This window comes from Cottoperca gobio, chromosome 7, assembly GCF_900634415.1.
Source record: "Cottoperca gobio chromosome 7, fCotGob3.1, whole genome shotgun sequence".
NCBI classification, from domain to species: domain Eukaryota; kingdom Metazoa; phylum Chordata; class Actinopteri; order Perciformes; family Bovichtidae; genus Cottoperca; species Cottoperca gobio.
The window spans coordinates 2116126-2132945 of NC_041361.1; the positions used below are offsets into that span (position 1 = coordinate 2116126).

General features: G+C 43.0%; 2 pseudogenes; one reads left to right on the forward strand and one right to left on the reverse strand.

The window, feature by feature from the left end:
* Nucleotides 1–490: 490 nt before the first annotated feature.
* On the reverse strand, nucleotides 491–3469 carry LOC115010739 (tubulin alpha chain-like; annotated as a pseudogene).
* Nucleotides 3470–7848: 4379 nt separating this feature from the next.
* Nucleotides 7849–10777, forward strand: LOC115010740 (tubulin alpha chain-like; annotated as a pseudogene).
* Nucleotides 10778–16820: the final 6043 nt, after the last annotated feature.

Sequence of the window (16820 nt, forward strand, 5' to 3'; positions counted from 1 at the left end):
AATGTTTTTCCAATAAACTTTGCTCCAAACAGTTGTGTAGTCTTGTTTCACCGTTAATTATGACACATTAACAGTACAGCTACTTATAAAGCAGCTATACTAATGTTGTAGATGAGCTTTTTAATATTTGAGATAGACACAAAACAATGTGACACTGGACTCATTCGTGTTTTATAAATTCACACAATCTGTTTAAAATAAAAGCTGATTTAGGGACGGGCATTGCAAATGAATTTAGGCTATAAATGCTGTGATGTTGGCATTAGTTTATGCTACATAGCTGTCCCTGCTATTGAGGAAATTATATGAGCTTTTAACTACGCTATGGTACTTATGTTAACAATATATGTTAATGTATGCATATATGCTGCATAACTTAATTATATTATATTTAAACACTTGAACATACAACTTCATTACATGGGATAGCTCAAAAGTCCGAATTTCCACATTTTGTAGGACACTACACAATTTATAGAAGACAAACACATTCACACGTCAGAGGAATTTTATTTAGAACAGAGCCAAACTGATGATTGACAAAACATTTCTGTTTTGAATGCGGATGCATTCCAATAAAATGTTTTTACTGTTTAACTACTTTGTCCCTCAATACTCCTCTCCCTCTTCCTCTCCCTCGCCCTCAATAGAGTCGACTCCAACCTCCTCGTAATCTTTCTCCAGAGCTGCCATGTCCTCTCTGGCCTCATGAGAACTCTCCCTCCTCCATACCCTCACCTACATACCAGTGCACAAAGGCACGCTTAGCATACATCAGATCAAACTTGTGGTCAAGCCGAGCCCAGGCCTCTGCAATAGCAGTGGTATTGCTCAGCATGCACACAGCCCTCTGGACCTTGGCCAGGTCTCCACCAGGGACTACGGTGGGCGGCTGGTAGTTGATGCCCACCTTGAAACCAGTGGGGCACCAGTCCACAAACTGGATGGAGCGCTTGGTTTTAATAGTGGCAATGGCAGCGTTCACATCTTTGGGCACCACATCACCACGATACAAGAGGCAGCAAGCCATGTATTTACCGTGGCGAGGGTCACATTTCACCAACTGATTGGCTGGTTCAAAGCAGGAGTTGGTGATTTCTGACACTGAGAGCTGCTCATGGTAAGCCTTCTCAGCAGAGATTACAGGGGCATATGTGGCCAGAGGGAAGTGGATACGGGGATAGGGCACCAAGTTGGTCTGGAACTCAGTCAGATCAACATTGAGGGCACCATCGAAACGAAGGGAGGCAGTGATGGAGGACACAATCTGACTGATCAACCTGTTCAGGTTGGTGTAAGAGGGACGCTCGATATCGAGGTTCCTACGGCAAATATCGTAGATGGCCTCGTTATCGACCATGAAAGCACAGTCGGAGTGCTCCAGGGTGGTGTGGGTGGTCAGGATGGCGTTGTAGGGCTCTACCACAGCGGTGGACACCTGGGGAGCTGGGTAGATGGAGAACTCCAGCTTGGACTTCTTGCCGTAGTCGACAGACAGACGCTCCATCAGCAGGGAGGTGAAACCAGAGCCGGTGCCCCCTCCGAAGCTGTGGAAAACCAGGAAACCCTGAAGGCCAGTGCACTGGTCAGCCTGAGGACAGAGAGGGAGACAAATATATGAGATAAAATACAATGATTTAATTTGATATTTTGAATTCAAAATTAGGAATGGATCCCTCCTGATGACAAGTTACCCACCAGTTTGCGGATCCTGTCCAGAACTATGTCAATGATCTCTTTGCCGATGGTGTAGTGTCCACGGGCGTAGTTGTTGGCGGCATCCTCCTTGCCAGTGATCAGCTGTTCAGGGTGAAACAGCTGGCGGTAGATCCCAGAGCGCACCTCATCTGAAGAGACATTAAACATTGAATCAGTTGTTCTTTGATATTTCACTTTTAATTTTCCTGAATTAATGTTCAGACAGAGGGGATAACACCTACCGATCACAGTGGGCTCCAGGTCAACAAAAACAGCTCTGGGGACGTGCTTTCCAGCTCCAGTCTCACTGAAGAAGGTGTTGTAGGAATCGTCTCCCCCGCCGATGGCCTTGTCACTGGGCATCTGTCCGTCCGGCTGGATCCCATGTTCCAGGCAGTAAAGCTCCCAGCAGGCATTGCCAATCTGGACACCAGCCTGACCAACGTGGATGGAGATACACTCACGCTGTGGAGAGATAAAACATACAGGTTATTTATCTGTATGAATTTAGTTTGAATATTTTTTATTCATTTACATTCTGACGCTGCTGGCTTTTACAAGAACTCTACCACAATAATTGTTACATAAATGCATCTCAACATTAGGAACATTGAGTTTCTCCCCCTATCTGAGGTGAACAGGCGGTGCAGCAGGAGGCACCTCCCTGCACCACAATCTGCAGGGGACAAGCAGGGGACAGAAATGCTTGACAGCAGCCCCCGCCGAGGCAGGACGCTCCTCTCGTCTTTCCTCCAGTCCTTTTTGTCCTCTTGTCTTTTTTATCCCACACTCTCCCTCTTTTGCAAGCATAAGCACAAATGCAAATTCACTTGTGCGTGCACATTATCCGTCTGGAATATTCCACTTGCTCTCGTGCCTTGAGGGTGCACAATCAGTGGAAGCTTGGAGAAAAACCATATGCCAAAGCACAACTGTTTTATATTAAATTAGCATATAATCCAAATTAAATTAGCAGTTTGTATGAAATCAAATTTATGATATTTATATTTAATGTTGGTTAAAACAGAACCTTTGCTTTACATGAATTTGTTTTGTTTTGAAATAATGGATGAGATTAAAAATGTATTTGCTGCTAGGTGGTATCCTATTAATTAAAAGTTATATTTGCAATCTTTGTCACCAATTCATCCCCACCCAATCTGCCCCTCCCTGCCTTCAAATCGGACAAAAATGACCTTTCTTGGTGTCTGATTTTAGCGAATGCACACGTTAAATTTGACCAAATCAAACAAATATATATAAGAGAAATAATGATGCTGACAGATCTATCCCCCTGAGTGCCTGTTACTAAAGCATGAATGGAGACAGTCAGTGCATTGTTCTCATCTCTACACAATCACACCGTGTCACTGCTGCAGAGCCAATCATCAGAAACGTAATACTGCTCACTTTCATCCCTAAATACAACACAGGGCTGTGTTCAATTTATAGATTTAATAAAAACGTGTTTGATTATTAAATTGGAGGGTCATCCAGAGATGGAGACCCGTTAACAACGTCGTGTAACAACAAAAGACGCCTGGGTGCTGCTCAACCTTCATTTCTACCTCTCAAACTGCTTTAGAAAGACAGATGAGGAAAAAGTCAACTTACCATGTTTCCTTTTGAGGTTCAAAGAGGGAGAACAGAAGGAGGAAATGTGAAGAAAAAAGGGTTTTTAAACACGGTGTGGTTTGCGTCGCGAGATGTACCCGGCGGGGTCGATGCAACAACTGCTGAATAGGAGGGCGGTGCTACCAGATTTATACCGGCAGGGAAGGGTGTTTGCTTCTGTGCGCTGTGGGCAAAAAAATAAAAAAGCTTTTTGTACCACCATTTGTTAATGATGTTTAAACAGAGCCGGTGTGTATTTTACATTCAAATTTGAAGACATTATTACTGTAAAACCTTCTGTTAAAGTGCACTACGATAAGATATATTGTTGGCAGGGTAGGCATTGTAGTGATAAAGAATATAAATGTAATGGCACCTTTTTTCAGCTTTAAGCTCTAAATTGCGAGGTAATTTCTCCTTGTTTTTTTGTGTGCAGAAATTAAAGCTCATTCTGATAGAATTCAAACAAAGCCCATTTATTATGCATGTAGTGACATCAGGACTGCATTCATCTATTATGTAGGTGTGGCATATAGCAAATCAGCACAAAGCTAGCCATATCGTGGTGCATAGGCTATAAGCAATTTCTGTATAAATATGTGTGGCTTTTTTTTAATAAATGATGCTGAATGGCTGAATGCTTCTGCTGCATACGATGCTTCCATCCCACTCGAGCTGATATCAGCCGGGTGTCCATATTGATGCTGAGGCCTGCCAGCTCTCCTCCTTCTTTGTCCCAGATTCTCTGCAATGATGTCATTCAGTGGGCCGATCACGTGGCTGCATGTCAGCCTCTGTGTGCTGTTCAGCTGACCGATGCTGGGGCGTGCCTCCTCTGGTTCTGTTTTGTTTGAAGAACTGAAATGGCCTGAATTGTAGTTTATGTGGCATACCGGTTGCACTAAAGCACTGCAGAGGTGCATAAGGTGTTTACTCACAGTGTTGACACCTGCAGTAACACCATTAAACCCCTGCCCTTAAAGCTGTCTTAAATCCTGCAGAGAATGAAAAGAAGCTTGCATAATGCTTCTAATATAATCAGAACCTTCCAAGTCCTTCATGCAGTATGAACTCAAAGCCTTGCTTTTGTCAGAGCACCTAAGTGGGAGTTGTCTTCATTTATTCAGCAGGGAAGTGAGGATGCATCATTTACAACCAGCTTTTAGTGGTTGCTGTACTCAATATGATCGGTAGGGGACGAAAGAGAAGGAAAGGAAGCAGCCATGGATCTCAGCCAGGATTTCTAGAACATTCTCCTCCTCCTCCTCCTCCTCTTCCTCCCAAGCAGCTGTGAGACAGGGAGGGTCTGAGCAGCTGCAGTAAAGGAGAGAGGGAGGATGGGTATGCTAGAGAGAAGGGAGTGGTCGGTCCATCCTGGCATGAGACTGACCGCACTGTATCCTGCAAAAAGAGAATATGATACCCAACAAAGTGACACAGCAGATTTTTCACATGTCGCAGCAACATGTCGAATACTTTAACGCAGTTGCAGTTACCTAAAGAGGGCCATGATATAAAATAGGAAGGTTGTGTTTTCCTTATTTACTAATGAGAAAAGGTGTATATCTTGAAATATCTTTGTTTGACTGGTGTCAGGTTGCAAGGCTGGGGGATTACCTCACAAGAATACTGTCCTGGAGATCAGGTCTCAAAAACAAAATCAAGGCACTTAGACATAAAAGCATGGACAATAGTTTCTGCATCAATTAAAATTAAAATAGATCTTATTTTTGCATAATCCTGAGGTGGTAAAAACATACTTGTACAAGCGTTGTGATGTGTTGCATAAAACATAAATGGCTATGAAACAGGACAAAAAGATTTCTTGCAACAAGCTTGATCTGCTGTGATGGATGACCAGTAGATGGCAGTATTTGCTATGTGCACTGAAGAAATGGGGAAATGGGGATAGTTCAATTTACAAAAATGCATTTAGTGTATGCTACACGACATATACTTGTCTTTCAAACATATTTGAACCATGTAGAATTTAATCTTGAGCGATGTAAAGTCTACTCATCTCAATCATGTTGAGATGAGTAGATTTTACTTAATGTGATTGAAATATTTTAGATTGATAAGCAATAATTAATTGAGAAAAATTATGAAAGTTGGCTGCATTTTGATCATATGGGACTGATGTACACATTAAAATCAAGCATATTCAAATGTCTTTTATACAGTGTGATATGCTGTGGCTCAATAACAAGTATATTTGTTTTATTAGAATTGAGCTGCAGGAGCATAAAAAAAGACGACATAAGGTTGTTGATGGAGACACAGAACCAGTTTACTGCAGTATCAGAACTGCCCACCCAGTGCCTCAGTCTGCCTTGATCAATTTAAGTCCTGCAGCACAAGAATTGAACACATGCCTGCATCAGCATTCATTAAGGCCGTTAGTATCTTCGAGAAGTCTCAGTGCTGTGATATTGGAGGTTGGGCAATAATTGTCTTGCGAGGTAGAATCAAACCCAAGGTTTTCTTTAGGACCATTTCAGTTACTGCCCTCTGTGATGATTTTCAGTTCATATGTTTTATGGTAGCGCACACATTCACTGACACACATGCACAAATCAAAATAAAAAAGGTTCTGAAAACACAGATACAAACACGCCTACACAAGTAATATATAATCAATTAAGTATGATGGCAAATGGAGAAAGAAAGAGGTTGGAAAGAGAAGGAGAAAGCATGTTTACAGGAAAAGGAAATAGCACATTATCTACCAACATAAACAGAGACAAAAGAGGTAATTGAGGATTAAAGCGGAGACATAATTGACAAAAGCAACACAATGTTTTCAAGTAAAGAAAATTGTTTTAAATAGGCAACAGGGCGGCCCGGGTTTGAATCCGACTCGTGGCCCTCTGCTGCATGTCGCCCCCTCTCTCCCCCTTTCCTGTCTATCTTCAGCTGTACTGAATGATTAAAGGAAAAATATATATGACATGCAGCTCTTTTTAACTGAATCATTATTCAATTATAAATACATCTCATCAGCTCAAAGCCTGAAAGAAGTGACGTCAACTTAAAGGCATCGGATATCAGAAAATGTGGTCGATGATTTGTTGAAAATTTGATGAAAATGATTCGCCAAAAAGAGGAAGATCTAATTGAACTGATTGTGTCTGCAGGTAGCCTTCTGCGGCAGTCACTATAAACACACATCAGCTTCTCTTGACTTTGCTTCTCAAAGTTATTTTAAGAGACCTCACATTCAAAGAGGAATTATTCTCTGGGACAAATGTTGTCATCGAGCTTCTTTTGTTGTTAGCAACCAAGCAGCTTTACTGTCTGTTAGTTTGCTTTGCTTTAGACCCACTGAAGAAAAATGCATGTTCTTTCTCATTGAAAGTTGAATGTTTAACACAAATAGAGCTGCTACAAACATCCAGTTACATTTTTGAATGAGGTTTTATGAACAACAACTGCCTTGACGTGTGTGAACAAAGGAGCTGATCCACAGTGATGCAGTGCATCTTGTATTCGCAGAGGCCACACCCTATCATCCTGAACACAATTGTATTCTTTTTTTTTTGCCATCAGTTATAAGAGAAAAAGAGACACATGCACTGATAGGCGAGAGGACGTGTGTTTCTTTACAGATACAGGATATTAGGGTGAAAGATATATAGGAAAAGAGGTGGTTAAGGCACCTCACATCCCCCCACAGTGGCAGCTGCACTGCAGCCCGTTAATGCTGCCATTTAAGCTGGGTCACGTGACTGCCAGATAAAGGCAGTCTCTGTGGATACGAGGCTGTATCCAGGCAACTCGTTATTCATTTCCTAGCAACGGTTAAATCTTGGGAGGAGGGATGGGGGTAGGGCGTCTGTGGATCTCTGTGGCCTACATGTCCCTCATCTCTGACAGGACAGTTTGACCTCTTTTATCTATGATAGACTGAAAATAAAATCACAGTACTTACAAAAAAAATTCAAAATCAACTGTTACTACTGCTAAATAAAACCCACAGCCATCATGTTTTTAAAAAATGTGTTCAAAATACTCATGACATTTAGTATGAACTGCAGATGCATAGTTCTTGATATTGTCTGTAGGCAGTTACGGGTTATTACAAACACATTATACCAGCATCCCATATGTATGTTACATTTGTAAAGCTTTGCATTGTGGAAGGCAGATGGTTACTAATTAGAGCCATATTTTGGAGGATAGATGAGCTGACTGCCGGATTGATTTTGTATTGGCAGGTATTCAGACATCAATCGTTTGTTTTTCGTCAAATTAAAATAAAAATAATACATAAAGTATATTATTACGCATTGTTTAATTTGTTTATAATATGGACGTGCATACAAACAGTTTGCTGTATGTCAAGCTGGACTTGTGTGGAACAGTTTGTACCGGCATACTGAACATGAAGCAGCATTTTCCTCCTCACATTAAGAGGCGCCATGCTTGCCGGGTGTGGTCTGGGAGGCAGCCTGTGTAGCGAGAGAGCCGCTCATCCAATAGGAAGCCGCAGACAGCCTCGAGCGTCAGACTGACAAGGCTGTTGACCAATAGTTGCACAGGAGTCACAGGCACAGGCTTTGCACTCGTATTTAGCCGCAGTCCATCCTCATGTGCGCCATTATCTCTTACCTCGACCCCATAACTGTCGTATTGTAAGAGTCCTTTGTAGAAGCGTCAAGCCTCCGTCACCACTACATCAGAACAAAATGGTAAGAACTTTTCCATTTAACAATAATAATAAATACATTTTCGAGGGCTTTTTTTTTTAGGGTTGTGAGGAGGAAGGGAAGGGACTTTAACATTATTGGAAAAATGGGAATAAGCTTAAGGTGTCATCAAAGGTTTACAGTAACTTAAACAAGTATTTTTATTTTTATTGTTATTTATTATATGTTGTTTGGTGTGGGGAGATGTTCAGCTGGTGCTTTGGATGGGGGACAGACAGCTAACGATAACGTTACGTGGCGTGCAGACGGAATAAAAGAGGTTTTCATCAGGGTTCAATGTGGACAGAATAAATAATGAAGGCATCGGTCCGAAAGCCGACTCTCTGCGGTGTTTGGTTCTTTCTAAGCCCCTGTCAGCACTAGGCTACTCGTTACAGGGCAATTACGTGTAACTTACCGGCAGAGAAGATGCTCGTCTTTAGATGTCTCACACCCAGAGAAAGCCTGTCCGTAGGGAAAATGGATTAAGTGCGCTGTCAACATGACCCAAGGCATTAAAAATACATGCTGATAGTTAATGGACACTGCAGAGCGGTCCCCCAGATAGATAATGCGGGACAAAGGGAGCTTTATCATCTGTTGCTGGCTGTCATTTTACATTATTTATGCCTAGACTGAACATGTTGCCGTTCTCAGGTTAGGTCTACCTTTTCATTCGAAATCCATCAAATGCCATCTGTTCAGAGTGATGGGCTGACGGTCGAGACTGCTTCGGACGTTAGTTAGCCAGACTGGTTACCATTGGTTGGTTGCTGCTCAAATAAGATTTCAAATAAGATTTATATCGGCAATGAAATTTAAACAGCTAAGGATAAATAGATACCTAAATAAACGAAGACAACGCTATTTTAATAAGTATAAAACTTTAATGTAGACATCTTTCAGTGTTACACTTTTTTTGGTTTTCCAAAATAATGCATACAGGTAAATAACCTCTTGTTTTTCTCTCCACAGCGTGAGTGTATCTCCATCCACGTTGGTCAGGCTGGTGTCCAGATTGGCAATGCCTGCTGGGAGCTTTACTGCCTGGAACATGGGATCCAGCCGGACGGACAGATGCCCAGTGACAAGACCATTGGCGGGGGAGACGATTCCTACAACACCTTCTTCAGTGAGACTGGAGCTGGAAAGCACGTCCCCAGAGCTGTTTTTGTTGACCTGGAGCCCACTGTGATCGGTAGGTGTTATCCCCTCGGTTTGAACATTAATTTAGGGAAATTAAAAGTGAAATATCAAAACAACAACTGATTCAATGTTTAATGTCTCTTCAGATGAGGTGCGATCTGGGATCTACCGCCAGCTGTTCCACCCTGAACAGCTGATCACTGGCAAGGAGGATGCTGCTAACAACTACGCCCGTGGACACTACACAGTCGGCAAAGAGATCATTGACATTGTTCTGGACAGGATCCGCAAACTGGTGGGTAACTTGTCATCAGGAGGGATCCATTCCTAATTTTGAATTCAAAATCTCAAATTATTTCATTGTATTTTATCTCATATATTTGTCTCCCTCTCTGTCCTCAGGCTGACCAGTGCACTGGCCTTCAGGGTTTCCTGGTTTTCCACAGCTTCGGAGGGGGCACCGGCTCTGGTTTCACCTCCCTGCTGATGGAGCGTCTGTCTGTCGACTACGGCAAGAAGTCCAAGCTGGAGTTCTCCATCTACCCAGCTCCCCAGGTGTCCACCGCTGTGGTAGAGCCCTACAACGCCATCCTGACCACCCACACCACCCTGGAGCACTCCGACTGTGCTTTCATGGTCGATAACGAGGCCATCTACGATATTCTGCCGTAGGAACCTCGATATCGAGCGTCCCTCTTACACCAACCTGAACAGGTTGATCAGTCAGATTGTGTCCTCCATCACTGCCTCCCTTCGTTTCGATGGTGCCCTCAATGTTGATCTGACTGAGTTCCAGACCAACTTGGTGCCCTATCCCCGTATCCACTTCCCTCTGGCCACATATGCCCCTGTAATCTCTGCTGAGAAGGCTTACCATGAGCAGCTCTCAGTGTCAGAAATCACCAACTCCTGCTTTGAACCAGCCAATCAGTTGGTGAAATGTGACCCTCGCCACGGTAAATACATGGCTTGCTGCCTCTTGTATCGTGGTGATGTGGTGCCCAAAGATGTGAATGCTGCCATTGCCACTATTAAAACCAAGCGCTCCATCCAGTTTGTGGACTGGTGCCCCACTGGTTTCAAGGTGGGCATCAACTACCAGCCGCCCACCGTAGTCCCTGGTGGAGACCTGGCCAAGGTCCAGAGGGCTGTGTGCATGCTGAGCAACACCACTGCTATTGCAGAGGCCTGGGCTCGGCTTGACCACAAGTTTGATCTGATGTACGCTAAGCGTGCCTTTGTGCACTGGTATGTAGGTGAGGGTATGGAGGAGGGAGAGTTCTCAGAGGCCTAGAGAGGACATGGCAGCTCTGGAGAAAGATTACGAGGAGGTTGGAGTCGACTCTGTTGAGGGCGATGGTGAAGACGAGGGAGAGGAATATTGAGGGACAAAAAGGCACTAGTTAAAAATAAAACAATTGATTTGTCATTTATTGCATTCCAAAAAGAATTTGTTGTCTATTAATGACCAGTTTGGCTATTCAGAATAATACTCCTGAATATGTCAATTTGGACTTTAATTAAATGTGATTGAAAGGGCCAGAGGGTGAAGAAGAGGAGTATTAAAATGGACATAAAGCATTAGTTAAGTTATCAGTTGTGCTCTGTTCTAAATAAATTCCTGCAATATATGAAGTGTTCTGTGTTGCTTTTTTTCTTTTGGTTTAAGAATGAAAAATAACCTTTAGTCGGGACACCAATAAACATTACATTCCAAGTTTTCAGAATACACACAGTACCCACAGTGTTTGCATTCTACTTAGATCTTATATATATTATAGTTTGTAGTTAAATCTATGGTCAGTATATTTGAATTATGGCTTTGCCTTTCCTTCAATTATTAGCTTTGTTCCAAAAAGAAAATGAGGCTATAGTTGATTATGAAAGAAATATGTGAATATTAATACTACAGAGCTCTTAAATTTATCCTTACCCCAGTGAATAATCAGTAATGTGGCGGAAATACAAGATCATAATATGTGCCATACTTTCAATAGTAACAGCAGAAAATTGTCAGATTAAAGTATTTTAGAAAGATATATTATTTGTGATATTTATCAAAATCCTCTTTACATCCCAAAAGCCGTCAATCAAGCAAATGCTCTGACAAAAAACATCCGGTATCTGCAGCTGTTGCAGTAATAAGTCCGTCCAATTATTTCATTCACTAAATTGAGCAACGTTTTGAGCTACTGCTGCTAGCTACCTTCATTGGAAAAGAGTTGGCAACATTGGTCTGGGTTTTTTTGATGGGTTATTTCTGTTGGAAAATCTAGTTTACTCTTCTCCTAATGATATCTACCTACAATGTTACCCATCGCTTTCTTTAAAAAGGGAGAGAGAACTGTACCATTTTGGGTACATTTCAATTATTATTATTATCACACCATCTCAGGACATATGAGCATTAAAAACCTCATCAAATGATGTAAGAGAAAGATGTATCTCTTACAGTTTAACCTTGATGTTTTCTGTCACAGTGTGTATTCAGTATCAAGGTTTGTACTAGATCACATAACACATATCACATTAACCCGTAATGAAAAGTTACATTAAAATGATGTTTTAAATGTGAGCTATAGTTGACAGCCACTATTAGGTAAACAGCCTAAAAAAGAAGAAAATATATATATATATTTTTTTTTATTGCTTCTTAATGTCAAATGTTCTTTAAGACACCATACTATATTTGATTATCCAAGCATACTATAGTATAGGAAGTGCATATTCTGAATTAATATAAGTCTATATCAGATTGAAACTCATTGTTATCAGATTGTCCCAAAAAAGTCGCTTAAGACTCTACAGTTGATCCAAAATGCAGCGGCACGTGTATTGACAAGAACAAGGAAACGGGATCATATTACTCCTGTATTAACTGCTCTGCACTGGCTCCCAGTAAAATACAGAATAGAATTCAAAATCCTTCTCCTGACTTACAAATCAATTAATGGTCAGGCTCCAGCATATCTTAAAGATCTCATAGTACCTTATAAACCAACTAGAGCATTACGCTCCCAGACTGCAGGGTTACTGGTGGTTCCTAGAGTCTCTAAGAGTACAATGGGAGCCAGAGCCTTCAGCTATCAAGCTCCTCTCCAGTGGAATCAGCTTCCAGTTTGTGTTCAGGAGGCAGACACACTCTCCACATTTAAGAGTAGGCTAAAGACTTTCCTTTTTGATAAAGCTTATAGTTAGGGCTGGCTCAGGTTTGCCCTGGATCAGCCCCTAGTTATGCTGCTATAGGCTTAGACTGCCGGGGGACACCTCCCTGCTCTCTTCCTTCTCTTCCTCTCTCCTCCCCTCCCTCTCTTCTTCTCCCTCTCTATCTGTATGCATTTATGTAAATGTATGTTACTAACTCATCATCCGGGGCATCATCCCGGAGTTTCTGTCTCTCATGTGGCAGGTTGCCACTGATAAAGTTTACGTCAGGATTAGGAATCGTGGCTGCGCCTGCTGCCCTGGTCCTGCTGGACACCGGGAAGCCTTTTTGACATTTTCCTGGATTCATCCATACTTTCTCTTTTTTCAACACAACATAATTTCTGTCAAATGTTGTATTTGTACTATGTTGTTTATCCTGTACATAAGACATCTATTGCACGTCTGTCCGTCCTGGGAGAGGGATCCCTCCTCAGTTGCTCTCCCTGGGGTTTCTTCCATTTTTCCCCCTTTAATTATGGGGTTTCTTTTAGGAAGTTTTTCCTTGTGCGATGCAAGGGTCTAAGGACAGAGGCTGTCGTAACCTGTACAGTCTGTAAAGCACACTGAGACAAATGTATAATTTGTGATATTGGGCTATACAAATAAATTTGATTTGATTTGAAAAAAGGGTTAGACCTTAAACTATGCAGGTGGGTATATTGTCTACTACTGTACATATACTCAGACAGGCAGGCAATGGAGCAGACTTTCCTCAATGGGTATTAGGCCAGAAACATCAAAAGTGGAATGGACTCTCATAGAACGAGGGAGGCATGGCGTACTGCTGCAGTGTTGTAGCCCCAGGTGATGGGGAAAGGACCTAAGAACCAGTGGAGCAAACTTCCTGGACTCCACTCTTAATGGCAGGTCACGGGTGGAAAGCCAGACCTTCTGACCAGGGGTTGAGTGAGGGGAAGGGATGCACATCGATTAGGGTCTCTAGGTAGGAGTCAGAGGTGGCAGCACCAGGCTGAGGGAGACCCCGGGGTGGCAGGTATGAGCGAGGAATGTCCCCATTGAAGAACCTGGGAGCAAAAGGTGGCTGGGACAAAGATACGGTTATCGAGGAAAGCACTAGGGGCAGGAAAACAAATGTCCAGGTGATGGCGCCAACCACGGAAGGATCCCCTCGGGGTGGGCTGGGAGATCACAATCTGGAACTGTTGTGACAGGGCATTGGGTTTGGTATATTTGGACCCCAAGTGGTAGGAGAGGGTGAAGTAGAACCAAGTGAAGAACAAGGCCCACCTGGCCTGGCGGGAGTTAGGCCTTTTGGCGGTATGGATGTACTCTAAGTTCTTATGGTCGGTCCACAGCAAAAAATGGCAACACCGCCCCTCGAAGCGGGAAAGGGGAGTTGACAGATGTGAGAGCCGTGAGGGGGGCAGCCACAGAACTGTAGTTCCTTATGAACCGCCGGAAGAAATTGGGAAAGTCCAACAAGCCCTGCAGCTCCTTATGGGAGGAAGAAGGATGCTAGTCCAGGACAGCACTGATCTTGACAGGGTCCTTCTGGAGGCTCCCCTCCTTGACAACGAAGCCCAGGAATGACGCCTTCACCTAGAGTTGATTCTCCAGAAGCCTCTGGAGAACTCACCACACATGGTGAACATGCTACTGCCTGGACTTGGAGAATATATGAATTTAATCCAGATAAAAAAGACATAGGTATTGAGCAGGTCCATGAGGACGTCATTGACCAGGAACTGGAAAAAGGCATGCCAAGATACTTGTAGTGCCACCGGGGAGTGTTAAAGGCAGCTTTCCAATCATCTCCCTCACTAATGCTTAGTACCAGATGGTGTACCTTCCTCACGTCAAGTTTGGAAAACACAGTGTCTGTCATAAAGCCATCTTTTAAGATGGCTAAGAGTGTGATGTATGGTTAACCTTTTTATGACTGTTGCATGTAATATATATTGTTGTGATTTTAATGTTGTCCGCTATTTTCCACGAACTGTCATAACAAAGACACACAGATGTGTTGCTAATTGACACACCTGAACCCAGCATTGCTAATTGACACACCTGAACCCAGCATTGCTAATTGACACACCTGAACCTAGCTGAAATCAGCGATCTCATTCGCCAGTTGCCGACTCCACTCCCCTATAAATACGTCAGATTACCTGCTGAACCAGCACTGACAGGATGTAGACCCTTACAGGATGTAGACCCTTACAGGATGTTTCCCTCGCCGCGCACTGATCCTCCTCAGCTCCTCCTCGTCTGGTGAACCAAACCTTGAAGGATGTTGCCCAGGACAGTTTTTGCCTTGCCTCCCCGCAGATCGGATCGGATCCCTTTTGCTCCTTGCCACGCACTGACGGGAGGATGTTTCCGAGGACAGTTGCTGCCTTGCCTCCCCGCAGATCGGACTGGATCGAATCCCTCTTGCTCCTCGCCTCGCACTGATCCTCCTCAGCTCCTCGTCTGGTGAACCAGACGTTGGAGGATGTTTCCCAGGACCGTTGCTGCCTTGCCTCCCCGCAGATCGGACCGGATCGGATCCCTTTTGCTCCTCGCTGCGCACTGACGGGAGGATGTTGCCCAGGACAGTTTTTGCCTTGCCTCCCCGCAGGTCGGACTGGATCGGATCCCTTTTGCTCCTTGCCATGCACTGACTGGAGGATGTTTGCCAGGACAGTTGCTGCTTTGCCTCCCCGCAGATCGGACTGGATCGGATCCCTCTTGCTCCTCGCCGCACTCTATCGACAGTCCCGCTGGAGCACGCCCTTTCACTGGCGCAAGGGAAAATTAACGAAGCGGTTGTTCCATATTAACTGGATTGAACTTTTGGTATTTTTAAACCATTTGCCTGAACTATTGCTTGACACATTGAACATTATTTTAACTATTTATTAACTAGGTGTTTTAAAGTAATGTTGTAATAAAAATAAATCACTTTATACATTTCTTGGTGGCATTCTCGCTGTGTTGGTGTGGCCGGGAATCCAAACCTTTTAGATAAATTTGATGTTAGCGGGCTACTCTTGTCCGTTACATGTCCCCTTGTAACAGTTAAAAAGCTGAGGAGATAAGTGGGAGGGGGGTATCTGTTCTACACAGTTATATTGTTTCGGACTTCGATCATCAATGCAGGGGCGTACTAACTTGGGCTTTTTCTCTACAAAGAAGAACCCGGCCCCACCACGGGACGAGGAGGGACAGATGAAGCCTGCAGCCAATGAGTCATTGATATACTTCTCTATGGCCTTGGTTTCTGGAGCGGACAGGGAGACGATACGGCCTCTGGGTGGAGATGTGCCTGGCAGGAGTACACAGTCGGAAGAATTAGGGGGTTAGGAGGAGGTGCAAGCCTTATTGAACACCTCCTTAAGATTCGTGTATTTAGGGGGAACACTTGACAGGTCTTGAAACACAAATGAACAGGGTTACAAGAAGTGACAGGCAGAAATACAACATGATAATGAGCGCTCCATTGAGAAATGACACCTGAAGACCAGTCTGTGAGGATTATGAAGCTTAAATCAGGGATAACCCAAATTAAAAGGAATACTGGGTGCAATAATTAAGTCAAATGTGAGAGTTTATGCCCAGGTGAACAAGGACTGTGCGGTGGGTGATAGAGCAGGCGGCCATCGAGTGCGCTGGCTGATGTGGGCTTGGACATGAGCTCCTAAACAATTTCTAATTCAATTAAATCACGAGACTACTTATGCTTTAAAGGACCAGTGTGTTGAATTAGGGGGGATTTACTGAATGAAATGTAATATTCATTAGCATGTTTTTATTTATCACCACAAACTAAGAATAGTTTGGTTTTTGTAAGCTTAGAATGAGTCCTTGGAGTCCGCGATGTTGCAAATCTGAACTATTTGCTATATGGCTCTGGAAAATTCAGCATTTACAAATGTATCTGTGTGCTCAGACACAATGATCCAGGGAGATTAACACTGTTGCTATGGGCAACATAAATCATTGTAAGTTGGTCAGTGGCAGGCTGTCTATAATGGAGACCAAAAGCATCTTACTACCTTTATATGACCAACGCATGTATGTAGTGGAGAATAAACCAATCTTTCTCTCTGTTTGTTCACCTCATGGGGACATTTTTTTCTTCTTCATAAATAATGTTGAATTCTGAACATGTAAAAGTCTAATATATAGTTTATGCTTTCACTGTTCAAAATATTAGGTTCATAATCAACTACAAAGTCTGACTTATTTATAGATCAAAGCTCATAATTGAAATAACACTCTGTAAATCTGTAGAGGGAAGCCTAAAAACAATAACGCTCATTTCAAAGATTTAAGTTGAATGTAACACTCTGGGTACTGTGTGTATTCTGCAAAACTTGTGATGTGATCTTTATTGGGTGTACAGCAATTTGTCAAACTAATTTCCTTATCTAATCACATAAAATTGACTAAACTCAGCAACTAAAGCTTATTTTTCATTCTTAAACCCCAAAAAAGAAAAAAGAAACAACACAGACAACTTCA